General features: G+C 43.8%; 1 protein-coding gene across 5 annotated transcripts in view; it reads left to right on the top strand.

The window, feature by feature from the left end:
* The window catches only part of FCHO1 (FCH and mu domain containing endocytic adaptor 1), a 507,107-nt gene that overhangs the window by 65,358 nt on the left and 428,535 nt on the right, over nucleotides 1-13,214 (top strand). The gene's annotated exons all lie outside the window — the stretch shown is intronic.

Raw genomic sequence — 13,214 nt, 5'->3', positions numbered from 1 at the left:
CTCTTAAAGTTAAGTGTTTTTGTATTTCCTAACATTAAATGAAATCATGTTATGGTCTCTGCTACCCAGATGTTCTTTTATATGAACATTGTTAATAAGCTCTGCATGATTTGAGATTACCAGGTCCAACAGAGCATCATTTCTAGTGGGGGCCTCAATAAGCTGCACCATAAAATTGTCTTGTAAAAGGGTTAAATACATTTTTGCCCTTTTAACTGTTACAGCAGTGCCATTACCCCAGTCAATGTCTGGGTAGTTAAAATCCCCCATTATTAACACTGTCCCAGCCTTTGCAGCCCTTTCTATCTGTGCCAGGATCTGAGTCTTCACCTCCTCATTAACACTGGTAGGTCTATAACAAACTCCAATGATAATCTTTGTTTTACGCACACCCATGTACATTTCAACCCATACTGCATCAGATTCATCACACTCTCCATCAACTAGGTCATCTTTCACACTCGCTTTGAGATCACTTCTCACATAGAGACAAACACCACCACCCCTCCATTTTACCCTGTCTTTACGAAAGAGAGCATAGCCAGGAATATTAATAGCCCCGTCATGAAGAATGAAGCCAAGATTCGGCAATACCAATTAAGTCCTAGTTCTCCTTGTGCACCAGAGCTTCCAACTCCCCTATTTTGCTTGGCAGACTTCTGGCATTGGTGAACAAACACTTTAAATCATTGTCCCATTTTGCACACTTATTTTGCATGTTTTTAATTTTGGTACAAATAGTACCATTTCCAATATGTGCATTTCATTTTTTATTTTCATAGAGTCCATGGTATTTGTAATGGAATTTGATGGGGCAAAATACAGTGGATATAAAAGGTCTATACACCCTTGTAAAAAATGGCAGGTGTTTGAGATGTAAAGAAATCAGGAGATGAAAGTATTCGTTTAAGGATGCGCATATGGAACCACATTATTGTAAGTTTATCTTTCCCACCTTTTAAATATTTTGGATTGTTTTAAATTGAAATATGCAGATTATAGGTCACATTAAAGGTGAAAAACATTCAGAAGTGATTTTATCTTGGTCTGATTCTTTTCACAGGGGTATGTAGTAGACCTTTTTTATCCACTGTAGCTGATCCTATGGATCACATTAGAAGTGCACCAAATAGAAATTTTGGTGCCCAAACCGAAAATTCAGGATGTACTTGACCGAAACCGAAAAATGGCATTTTCTGCATTTTGCCAATAGAGAAAAGGTGCCAATCATGGTACCAAAAATGCATGCCATTTTGCTACATTTTTACTGTGCTTATAGTGTGTTTCATGGGTCATGTGACTCAAAAACCACATCAAAAATCTAACCCACATTCTTGTTTCAACGGGGAGGTGTGGTTTTGGTGAGTTTTTTTTTTTTTTTTTTTTTTTTAACTGACCAAAAATGCAGCAAGCTAAATTTTTAACACCACAACAAAAGTGCAACGGTCCAGTGTGAAGACATACGTAGAATTTAAAGGGATGCATTCTTTTTTAGCTTTTCTTGCGCTAAAGGTGTTAATAATAGCCGACAATAAATCCATATTCATTTAAATTCATTATATTAAATAAAAAGGCAAATATTATACAATTACTATATATATATATATATATATATATATATATATATATATATATATATATATATATATATATATATATATATATATATATATATATATATATATATATATATATAATATATATTTTTTTTAAACTGTCATTTCAGCCAGTATGTTTTGGCCACTAAAATTTCGGGGCATCTCTAGATCACATTCTGATTATACTATCTAATCTAGAAATTCTTCTTCTTATAAACAAGGTAATGGGTGACCCAATCTTTTTACCATATGAGCTACGGTGCCTTGAAATAGTATTCATACCCCTTAAAATTTTTCAAATTTTGTCATGTTACAACCAAAAACGTAAATGTATTTTATTGGGATTTTATGTGATGGAACGCCACAAAGTGGCACATAATTTAGAAGTGGAAGGAAAATGATAAATGGTTTCCAAAATGTTTTACAAATACATTTTTTTTATTCAGCCCCCTTTACTCTAATACCCCTAGCTAAAATCTAGCGGAAGCAATTGCCTTCAGAAGTCACCTAATTGTTAAATGGAGTCCACCTGTGTGTCATTTAATCTCAGTATAAATACAGCTGTTCTGTAAAGCCCTCAGAGGTTTGTTAGAGATCCTTAGTCAACAAACAGCATCATAAAGGCCAAGAAACACAACAGACAGGTCAGGGATAAAGTTGTGGAAAAGTTTTAAGCAGGGTTAGGGTATAAATTTATCCCAAGCTTTGAACATCTCACGGAGCATTGTTCAATCCATCATCCGAAAATGGAAAGAGTATAACACAACTACAAACCTACCAAGACATGGCCGTCTACCTAAACTTACAGGCCAGGCAAGGAGAAGCAGCCAAGAAGCCCCTGGCAACTCTGGAGGAGAGATCCACAGCTCAGGTGGGAGAATCTGTCCACAGGACAACTTTTAGTTCTGCACGCCACAAATCTGGCCTTTATGGCAGAGTGGCAAGAGGAAAACTGTTGTTGAAAGAAAGCCATAAGAAGTCCCGTTTTCAGTTTGTGAGAAGCCATGTGGGGGACACAGCAAATGTGGAAGAAGGTGCTCTGGTCATATGAGACCACAATTGAACTTTTTGGCCTAAAAGCAAAATGCTATGTGTGGCACAAAACTAACACTACACATCACCCTGAACACACCATCCCCACCGTGAAACATGGTGGTGGCAGCATCATGTTGTGGGGATGCTTTTCTTCTGCAAGGACAGGGAAGCTGGTCAAAGTTGATGGGAAGATGGATGGAGTCAAAAACAGGGCAATCGTAGAAGAAAACATGTCTGCAAAAGACTTGAGACTGGGGCGGAGGTTCACCTTCTAGCAGGACAACAACCTTAAACATGCAGCTAGAGCTACAATGGAAGGGTTTAGATCAAATCATATTCATGTGTTAGAATAGCCCAGTCATAAATATGCAGCCTATGCTGATGACGTATTGTTTTATGTTCAGCAGCCTAATATCACCTTGCCGAACCTTATGTCAGCGTTTGAGGCCTTTGGAGTAGTATCCAATTTTAAAATGAATTTATCAAAGTCGGAATTTTTGAATATTTCGGTCCCATCTGAAATGGTCGCTCTTTTGAAACCTTCTTTCACCTTCTCCTGGCTAAAAACGGAGTCTGAGGTACTTGGGGGTTTTCCTTACCTCTGATCCCACACTTTTATTTCGGGAAAAATATATATTCCTTTGCTGAATTCTATTCGTAAGGACCTTCATAATTGGTTCCAGTTTGCTCATTCCTAGTTGGGTAGAATCAATGTCATAAAGATGAATATTTTACCTTCTTCACTTCTAAACTTCTAGAACGCTTAGTCTACAACCTTCTCAGCTCCTACCTCAGTGAAAATAACCTCCTTGATCCCTTACAGTCTGGCTTTTGATCGCAGCACTTGACAGAAGCTGCCTTGCTAAAACTCATCAACTATTTACTAACTGCTAAAACCAATGGCCACTACTCCATACTCCTATTACTTGACCTCTCTGTGGAATTTGATACTGTTGACCACCCACTCCTTCTTAATAAACTCAGTTCCCTTGGCCTCCAAGATTCTGCTCTATCTTGGTTCTCCTCCTACCTATCACAGCACTCCTTCAGTGTTACCCACCACTCAACCTCCTCCTCCCCATTGCCCCTTTCTGTGGGGGTTCCCCAAGGCTTTTTGCTTGGACCACTCCTCTTCTCTAGCTACGCTGCCTCCCTTGGTCACTTGATAATCGCCCATGGCTTCCAATACCATCTATACGCCGATGACACTCAAATCTATCTGTCTACTCCTCACCTCACTCCTTTAGTCTCCTCTCGCATTGCTAACTTATTTACTGACATATCAGCATGGATGTTCCTCAAACTAAATCTCTCTAAAACTGAGCTGGTAATATTCCTCCCTGCCCATGCCCCCCTCCATGACTTTTCCATCAAAATTAGTTATGCAACCATCAATCCCTCCCCTCAAGCCAGGGTACTAGGTTTAATCCTAGACTCTGACCTGTCTTTTCAGCCCCGAATGTAATCATTGTCTAAAGCTTGTAGACTTCACCTCTGCAACATCTCTAAAATTCGCCCCTTTTAACAAATGAAACAACCAAGCTACTCATTCACTCCCTTGTTATTTCTTGCCTCGACTATTGCAACTCCCTTCTCATAGGCCTACCACTCCATAGGCTATCCCCTCTTCAGTCTATCATGAATGCTGCTGCCAGGATTGTCCACCTTACTAGCCGCTCAGTGTCTGCCTCCCCTCTCTGCCAATCCCTACACTGGCTCCCGATTGCCCAGCGAATTGAATTCAAAATGCCAACCACAACATACAAAGCCATTCACAACTCTGCCCCGAGCTACATTACCAATCGTGTCTCCAAATATTACCCAAACCGTCCTCTCCCCTCCTCTCAAGACCTCCTACTCTCAAGCTCCCTTGTCTCCTCCTCTCATGCTCATCTCCAAGATTTCTCCAGGGCCTCTCCCATCCTCTGGAACGCTCTACCTCAACCTCTAAGGCTATCTCCTACTCTAGCTGCTTTCAGGCGATCCCTGAAAACTCATCTCTTCGGGGAAGCCTATCACATCGCCAACTAATCTTCCACCAGCTTCAGGTCATTCACTACTGTTACAACCTCTTGTAACACCTGCCCCACCCCATTAGATTGTAAGCTCTTCTGAGCAGGGCCCTCTTAATCCTCTTGTATTTTATTGTATTGTAACTGTATTGTCTCTCTTTTTATATTGTAATGCGTAAACTGCTGGCACTATATAAATCCTGAATAATAATAATAAAGTCTTATTTCTTGTTTTAAATGATTCCCTACAAGGTGCCTCCAGGCTTTATCACAACTTTTTCCTCATTTAATATCCAAATATGTTTGGCATCAGAAACGCCCACATATCTCGAGGGCCCAACTCGGCAGGCCGAAAAATGGAGGCCTGGACCCTCCGGATTTTAAAAATACTTTTACCGCATCTGTCCTCTGTCCTCCTTAGACTCTTGGACTGGAAAGATCATGGAGATACCAAACTCTGGGTTCAACTGGAACATGATCTTAGTAAATCGGATTGGTTTTTGTTGATCTGGATACCTAGGATCTATCGTTCTTTGGCTGATGACACCGCTCCCTTAACGGTCTCTACTTTCGCGGTCTGGCACTGGCCCATGTCTCCTCCATATCTTTAAAAATCTCTGAATCCAATTATAAACTCCTGACCAGGTGCCACTACACTCCTGCTCTCCTTCGTACTTTATTTTCAGACTGCTTGGATCTATGCTGGAGGGGTTGCAGAGAAACCGCTACACACGCACATATATGGTGGCACTGCCCGTTAATATGCCCATGTTGGGAGTCTGTCCTATATTGGAATAAAATCATCCAAGGTTTTGCAGTATCGAATGACCCATGGTCTGTATTGTTTCACTGCATGGGCGAACCAGTAGGTCGATACAAGAAATCCATCACCCCACATCTCCTAAACCCTGCTAAATCGCTGATTCCTAAATTTTGAAAACAATCCACTGTCCCATCATTGCGACAATGAATACAAATGGTAGACCACACATACCATATGGAGGATCTTGCATACTAATTCAGAAACCAACCCCACATTTCTCAGAAAATATGGTCCTGCTGGTTTGCCTTCACGTTCTATTCGGCCTGTGCAGAGATTATGGCCCAATCTCAGTGTCAGCCTTGAGGGAAGAACTAACAAAAGTTGTGTCTTGGGTAATATTCATTCATCTTTGCTTTTTCTTTTCCTTAAATTAGGGAACTAGTATCTTTCTCCTACCCATGAGGCACCCCCACCTCCTCTGGATCTGGTCTTTTAGTATCTTTCTCATACTCATGAGGCACCCCCCCCCCCTCCTCTGGATCTGGTCTTTTCCTCATTCTTTTCACTTCCCCTCTTTCCCCCGTCTCCCCCTCCTCTCACTCCTCTTTTCTCTTCTTTTTCCTTTCTTATTTTTGTATAAGAGACATGCACCCCTCTCTAAGCATCCAGACCTAAATCCAATTCAGAATCTGTGGCAAAACTTGAAATATGCTGTTCAGACTCTCTCCATCCAATCTGACAGAGCTTGAGTTATTTTACAAAGCAGAATGGGCAAAAATTTCACTCTCTAGATGTGCAAAGCTGGCAGAGACCCAAAAAGACTTGCGGCATTATTTGCAGCGAGGTGGTTCTACAAAGTATTGGGGGTGCTGAATACAAATGCACGTAATGCTTGAATTTCAATTTGGCGCATATGGCACCGTGCGACCGGCTTGTAGGGGAGAGGGGAGAGAGCCTGCTTGAAAACGGACAAATTGCTTGCAGTGAAGTGGAGGGATAAATGGAATGTTTTTGTTCTGTCCTCCCTTCACGCAGACACGACAGTCCAAATTACTACGGCAACCGGCATTTTGGAGAAACCCCTCTGTGTCCATGAATATATCCTTAATATGGGAGGGGTGGACCTCAACGACCAGCTTTAGGCACCGTACATAGTTGCCCGTAAAGCCAGTCGCTGGTACAAAAAAGTGTCTGTTTATTTATTCCAATTGGCTATAGTCCTCCCGCGTACCCCTACCAGAAGAAACCCCCAAAGAATATGTCGTGTCTGTAGCAAGCGCGGATTTTGGCGTGACACCCATTTTTATTGTCCTGAATGTCCTGACCAACTTGGTCTCTGCATCGGGGACTGTTTCCGTCGCTACAACACACTAGTGGAGTAGTAGCATAGGGTACAGCACGACACAGTGTAGGGCACACTAACACAGGGTTTCGAAAGATGTTCGATGGCTATCGACATTTTGAGAGACCCTAACCTGGAAAGTTCAAGTTGAAGAAAAAAAGTGTAAAAAAAAAAAAAAAAAGTTACAAAAAACAAAAACAAAAAAAAAAATAATATAAAAAGTTACAAAAAAAATATAAAATAAAAAATCCAAAAATAGTTGTCGTTTGAGTTATTTCTCTGTTCTTCTACTCTTCCTACTGTACTTTTACTGTACTTTGTTATTGTTTTTCATTCTATTGTTAACCAGTTTGCTTTGCAGGTACACTCATTGGCTGGCACACTGATTTTATATATTCTGACACAAACAGCGTTTGCGCTCAGCATATATGGATACCTCTGATGGCAGCGCTGTGGTAGGTGATTTCAGCACTGCAGTTAAAAAACCATTAGGTATACATGGAATTTTGTCATGTATACCCATCATTAAGAAGTGGGTTTGGATGTTTGGGCGGTTAATGGTGGGTATACTTCACAATTTTCTTGCAGAGATTTCTGTTAGGTTCTCTTTTTTTTCGTTCAGTCCACAGGCTGCATGAAAAAAAAAAAACCTACACTATATGCAAAACAAGGACCAGCAATGTACTGGTACGTTGCTGGACTTGAGTGGTTATACCAGGATGATGCCTGCAGATTTAGGCATCATTTTGGTATCGTTTTTTACAGCCAGCGATCGGGTTTTTTGTAAAAGCAGTCCTAGTGGGTAATTGGCCGCTAGACTGCTTTTATAAGCAGTGGGAGGGCTTTTCTCGGGCTCTCCTGTCTCACCGGTTAACCCGAGAGTGCAGCTAGTTCAATTATCTAACCATAGAGCTGATTGGAGACGAGAATGGCTCCAATCATCTCTATGGCCTAAGATACCGGAAGCTACAAGCATTTCATGACTTCTGTTTCGCCAGAAATAAACAGCGCCATTGGGAAAGCATCTTATCACACCAATCTTGGTGTGGTCAGATGCGTTAAGGTCAGAGGAGAGATCTAGAGTCCAAAAGACCCCAATTTTTTTTAAAAAAAGAGTACCTGTCACTACAGATTGCTATCATAGGGGATATTTAAATTCACTGTGATAACAATAAAAATGATTCAACAATGAAAGCAAAGGTGTCAGAATAACATAAAAAAAGCAAAATAAATAAAAAAATGAAATAAATAAAAATCAAGCCATCCTGTCCCCCCCGTGCTTGCACGCAAAGGCGCACACAAGCGTTGGTCTAGTGTCATATGTAAACCGCAATTGCAGCAGGCATGTGAGGTATCGCCGTGAACCCCAGGTCAAGGGCAGTAATTCTTGCAGTAGACCTCCTCTGTAAGTCTAAAGTGGTAACCTGTAAAGACTTTTTTAAAGGCTTTTAAAAATGTACGTAGTTTGTTGCCAATGCACAGGCATGCGCAATTTTTAAAGCATGTCATGTTTGGTATCTATGTACTTGGCATAAGATCATCTTTTAAATTTTACCAAACAATTTGGAGTTATATAGTGTATTTGTGCATTAAAAAAACGTATTAATAAAATATGTATTTTTTTCGCAGAAATTGCGTTTGGAAAATCTGTTCTCAATTACTGTGTGTCAAAAAATTTGCAACATCCACCATTTTGTAATGTAGGGTCTCTGCTTTAAAAAACTATATAATGTTTGGGGCTTCAAAGTAATTTTCTAGTAAAAAAAATATATTTTTTCATGTAAACAAAAAGTCACAGAAAAGGCTTGGTTTTCAAGTGGTTAGAGGAGTGGGTGATGTGTGGCTAAGATTGAGCATAAAATGCCAGGACAGTTCAAACACCCCCCAAATGACCCCTTTTTATAAAGTAGACACCCAAAGCTATTTGCTGAGAGGCATATTGAGTCCATGGAGTATTTTATATTTTGCACTAGGTTTCTGGAAGGTGACAATTTATTTATTTTTTTTTTTTACACAAAGTTGTCACTAAATGATATATTGCTCACGCGTGCCATGGGTGGGTAATGACACCCCAAAAATATATTCTGCTGCTTCTCCTGAGTACAGGGATACCCCATGTGTGAGACTTTTTGGCAGTCTACCCGCGTACTGGACCCCGAAAACCAATCACTGCCTTTAGGCTTTCTAAAGGCGTAAATTGTGTATTTCACTCCTTATCACAGTTTTGAAGGCCATGAAATGCCAAGCTAGCACAAAACACCCCGAAATGACCCAATTTTTCAAAGTAGACACTCCAAGCTATTTGCTGAGAGGCATGGTGAGTATTTTGCAGCTCTCATTTATTTTGGAAAATGAAGAAAAAAAAGGAAAATGCTTTTTTTTCGCCTCTTTTTTCAATTTCCAAAACTTTGTGACAAAAGTGAGATCTGCAAAACACTCAACATGCCTCTCTGCAAATAGCTTAGGGTGTCTACTTTCCGAAAAGGGGTTTGTGGGGGGGGGGGGTTTGTGCTGTCTTGGCATTTCATTGCCTCCGAACCTGTGATAGGTAGTGAGGAGTGAAATCTACAATTTACACCCTTGGAAAGCCTGAGGGCGGTGATTGGTTTTCGGGGTCCTGTACGCGGCTAGACTGCAAAAAAGTCTCACACATGGGGCATAACCATACTCCGAAGAAGCAGCAGAATGTATTTTGGGGTGTCATTTTGCATATACCCATGGCATATGTGAGCAATATATTGTTTAGTGACAACTTTGTGTAAAAAAAAAAAAAAAATTCTCTCATGCCCTCTGACAATCGCCGCCCGATGGTATTAGCCTTCACTAATGGGTAATGGCGCCCTCTGCAGGAGCAAGGCTAGGCAGATAATTGATTATCAGGTTAATACAAATAAACGTTTATAATAAAAAATTCAGCCAAGCGCTCACTCCAAGGGGGAAGACTGGCGTGCTGCTCTCCTCAGGCAGGGAACTCCAACATGGGTACATAAAAAAGAGAGAGAAAGGAGGCGCAAACACCTAGTGCATTACCCGTGGTACACTGTTAATAATTTTAATAAAAATGCCAAATGCATACTCAGACATGAAGATAATAAAAGCGTGTTACAAGAATCCACCATGCATATACAGGAACATGTCCTTGAAGTCAGGACTGCTAACGCGTTTCGGGAGTCAAGCCCCCTTCCTCAGAGCTGGTTTTGCCAGTCGCAGATCACAACTATATACAGTGGCTTCAATTCCATACATTCAGCCCACCTCCCCCTCCACCCAGAGGGAGTGGGCGGGACCATCCAGTGCCTCAAATAATAGCCCTCTCCGCCCTAGATGAACATTAACCCTTTGCGCATGCATGGAAGAAAAAAAAAAAAAGGCAACAAATAGTTGTATATGGTAAAATTGTCATGACCATATATATACATATATGTATACGAGATTTGGATGGAATCGGTACTTATACTTCGATCGGTCGGGCGCCATCTTGGATGTGGGCAAATGCCTAGTAAGGGCAAGCGGCCATTTTCCCTGTGACATTTTACATTGAGTTTCAATAGGCATCTCTTTTCTGGGCTTGAGGGCTGGGCCTCTAGTGGTGTGAGGTCACTTCCTCCTTCTTCACACTTCTCCTGTGTAAAAATGTGCTGATAGGCTGGGGATTTTTGTTAATCCTTCTGTCATTTTTCAACCAAAAAGTTTTTTACTTGTTGCTGGTGTGTTTTCTGAGGGGGCACTTTCAGTTAGTGCAGATTGCAGGGGGCCGCGGGAACCTCCGATTTAAAGGGCCAGCGTCCCTTTTAATTTTTATGGCAAAAATGGACTCCCGGGCCAGCAAATCCCTTGCAGGCCTGGTGGGGGCTTCGCGTCCACCCTGAAGCCTCTGCCATGACCTCTATATCTGCTTTTCTTGTGATTTTGGCATCCCAGGTGGATCTGCTGATGTTGGAACGCTCCTCCAAAAAACGACCTGTGCCCTCCCAGTCCTCTGACTCTAAACCAAAAATTGGTTGCCACGGACAATGGTCCCCCTGAGGGGTCCCGGTCCTCCGCTTCTGAGGGGGAGGAGGAGGCGGCGGCATTTTCTTATGGTCCGCTTATGGGGATTCCGAAGGGCCCAGAAGTCGGGTCAGGTTCTTTCCCTGCCCCGGGGAATTTCACGGGAGTGTGAATGACCAGTGGCGGTACATAGACACATGTTAGTGGTGCATAAGCGGTTTTTACCTCCGCTATCCAATTTTGGGGGCGGGGGGGCAAACGTTGAACGGTGTCCTCAAAAATAAGGATCACGCTGTGTCTAGGCATACAGCCTAGTCCACTTTGATGCCAGTAGAGGATTCCTCGGTATTCAGGGATCCGGGAGATGGGCGTGTGGAAGCACTCGCCCGCCAAGTTTCTCTGGTGGAGGTTTCCCTTTTAAACCCTGGTTTTTGGCCTCGGTGATGGCCTATCAGGCTCTCGCAGCATGATCCAAGGTGCTTCGCAGCACTCTGGTGGCGGAATCGATCTTTCCGCCTGCCATTGCTATGGTGGATTGCACCCAGACTGGGATGTCTTTGTGCGACGCAGCCTTGGACGAGGCCCCGTTGGTCGCCCGGGTGTCCGGGTTAGGGGTCGCGCTCCGGCGCATTACCTGGTTGAAGAGCTGGTCGGCTGACCACGCGTCCAAAAAGACGGTTTCTGAGATCCCCTATGTGGGGGGTCGTCTTTTTAGGAAAACTCTAGATGAGTTAATTAAGGGGCTCACTGGTAGGTAAGAGTACTCTGTTGCCCCAGGTCTCTAAGGGTAAGCCCCCCCCCGCACGCGGCGGGGTTCCTCCTTCAAGACTCAACGTAATTCCTTTCGTGCCTTGGGACGCAGGAGAAGGGTAGACCCTTCCGACCTCCCGGTGGCCACAAGAAGCTGTGGACGGGTAAGCCAAAAGCCGGTCAGTCTGGCTCGGCGGCCCAGTCTACCTCTTCCTGAAGGAACGACCTCACCCGTTGTCGGGGTAGGGGGGACGTCTGCATTGCTTTCGGGAGCCCTAGTTGTCCGGCATTCAGGACAGGTGGGTTCACGAGCGGATTTGTTCAGGGTACAAGATCGAGTTCGATCTCGCCCGCAGACGGGTTTTTTCTGTCCAATCGCCAGCTGTTCCCCGATCGTCTCGGGGATCTTATGGGGGCAGTGCATGATATGCTTGCCCAAGGAGTCTTTGTACCCATTCCTCCACTGCATAGGTTTCGCGGGTTTTACTCCAACCTGTTCTCGGTGCCCAGAAAAGAAGGAACGGTGCGTCCGATTCTGGATTTGAGGTCTCTGAACCGCTTTGTGCGAGTACAGAAGTTCAGGATTGACTCCATCCAGTTAGTGGTGACATCGTTGAGGCCCGGGGTCTTCCTGGCTTCCATCGCCTTGCAGGATGCGTATCTACACATCCCTATTTTCGGGGGTCATCGGTGATATCTCCGCTTCACGGTGGCTGGAGAGCACTTCCAGTTCGTAGTGTTACCTTTCGGTCTTGCTTTGGTTCCCAGGTATTTTTACCAAGGTATTGGCTCCGGTTCTAGCCTTGCTGCGTTTACGGGGCATTGCGATCCTCGGTTGCCTGGACGACCTTTTGTAAGGTCGAGCTCAATGTGTGACCTTGGCGAGCGCTCTGGCCGTGTTGGTTCAGATACTCCAGGAGTTCGGGTGGACCATCAATTTTCAGAAGTCGGCTCTGTCTCCCTCACCTCGTCTTCGGTACCTAGGGAGGGTCCTGGATTCTGCTCAAGCTCGGGTCTTCCTTCCGGAGGACAAACTGGGGACTTTGCGGGATGAGATCAGGTCTCTCAGGGACAACAAGCTCTCCTCCTCCTCCTTACGGACCTGCATGCGGGTTCTGGGCCTGATGATTTCGGCCTTCAAAACGGTTCCATTTGTTCAATTTCACCCCAGGACTCTGCAAGCAGAGATCCTGGACAGGTGGAACAGGACGCCTCAGTCCTTGGAGAGGCGGATGTCATTGAGTCACCAAGTGCGGTCGGCTCTCTGGTGGTGGCTCCGGTCTCCGTCCTTGGCGCAAGGCCAGACCTTCCGGCTTCTTTTGCGGTCGATTCTCACCACGGTTGCCAGCCTGTGCCCAGGGGACATGGTCAGCGTGGGAGGCTTTGCTGTCGATTAAACGTCTTGGAGCTCCGAGTGATCATACTTTGTCTGTTCCGGTGGTCAGCTCTACTTCAGGGGTGTCCGGTCCAGGTACAGACGGACAATGCCATGGCTGGGGCTTATATCAATTACCAAGGGGGCACCAGGAGTGCCCGGCCTGATAATTATCTGCCTAGCCTTGCTCCTGCAGAGGGCGCCATTACCCATTAGTGAAGGCTAATACCATCGGGCGGTGACTGTCAGAGGACTCATTTTACGGTAAGTTCTTAAAAAAATTATATTTTTCCCGGAACTTGTGGCAAAATATAAAATATTCCATGGACTCACCATGCCTCTCTGCAAA

This window comes from Pelophylax lessonae (genome assembly GCF_965119305.1).
Source record: "Pelophylax lessonae genome assembly, chromosome: 1".
Taxonomy (NCBI): Eukaryota; Metazoa; Chordata; class Amphibia; order Anura; family Ranidae; genus Pelophylax; species Pelophylax lessonae.
The sequence above is the reverse complement of the archived record's forward strand: the minus strand, read 5'-3'. Positions and strand labels throughout refer to the sequence as shown.